Raw genomic sequence first — 1,358 nt, forward strand, 5'->3', positions numbered from 1 at the left:
TGAGCTGAAATGTCAGCTCTCACGAGTGTTCTCACCGCCTAACCAGGCACATCGCGTGCGAGCGCGTTTCCTTGCCGCCCGACAGAGCAACAAGGATTGGTAGACTTTGTCCAAAAGATGCGTACTCTCATTGCCGGGATGGCAGCAGAACCCCTTCCTGAGGTGGTCACAGTGACCGTCTTCATGGAAAGCCTCCGCACTGGCGTGGCCAGAATGGAAGTCTTCGGTTTGCATCCATCTTCATTTGAAGAGGAGGTGAATGTGGCATTGAATGCCGTTTTATCTTCAAGTCGGCACGACTTGGTTGGAATCCACACTCCAACAGCTCGTCGAGCGGACCTGTGCCCATGGATCTCAGCTATGCCGACGACGAGGGAGCAGAGCTCCGAGCTGCCGGGCAGCACACATACACACGACGGTGTTTTGTTTGTGGAGACACCCGTCACCTTCGGAACGGTTGCCCCAGGCGCAAGGCGCATCAAGGTTCTTCAAACCATCGCCTCAATCCCTACAGTCTGGTTTGCCGCGGGGAAACGACACTACCCAGTAGGCGCGGGACGACCTACTGGAAAAAAACTGAGTTTTGTTGAGCCTCAGGGAGGCATAGGTCAACAGGGTCCAGCCACGAAGTGCTCAGTGCTTATGAACACGGAACGTGTATGCAAGCCGCGCTTCATTGTAACGTCGTCTGTGACGGATTTGATCCGCACCGCGTATGCGGGTGATGGGATGTGTGTAGCGTTGCTACGGGCTCTAGGAAGTAAGGAGTTAGGAGACTCGAAATTCGCTGAATAACCGCTTGCTATATTATAGCACCGATTCAACGGATACATAACGAAGTGTGGTTCCTCATGATGAGAATTTGAAATATCGCATTCTCTATGAGGCTCAGGACACGCCACTCGGTCGTGAGAAAACGTACAACTCTGTGAGTCACCACTATTGGTGGCCTAAGCTGTACAAATGAACGAGCACCTATGTGCGCACTTGTAACAGTGTCAACGGGTGAAACCCTCTCCAAATGCGGCTGCGCCGCTGGCCAGCTTACCGGTACCCTTTGGGTGCGGACAGTCCATGCGTTTGGACTTTGTGCTTGGCCTACCGAAAGACTCGGCGGACAACACGGGTGTCGTGGTATTTGTCGACCGGTTGAACAAGATGACTGACTTGGCGGCGGTGTCCGACTCCATCGACGGGGTCGGTTCAGCATCGCTGCTCGTGGATCGTGTTTTCCGACAACACGTACTCCCAGAGTCGATCATCTCTGATAGAGACCCCCGTTTTACTGAAAAATTTGGTCGACTATCTTCAAGGTGCTAGGCACCAAGTTGGAGATGTCGACAGCGGATCATCCGCAG

This window comes from Plasmopara halstedii (genome assembly GCF_900000015.1).
Source record: "Plasmopara halstedii genome assembly, contig: Scaffold_614, whole genome shotgun sequence".
Taxonomy (NCBI): Eukaryota; Oomycota; class Peronosporomycetes; order Peronosporales; family Peronosporaceae; genus Plasmopara; species Plasmopara halstedii.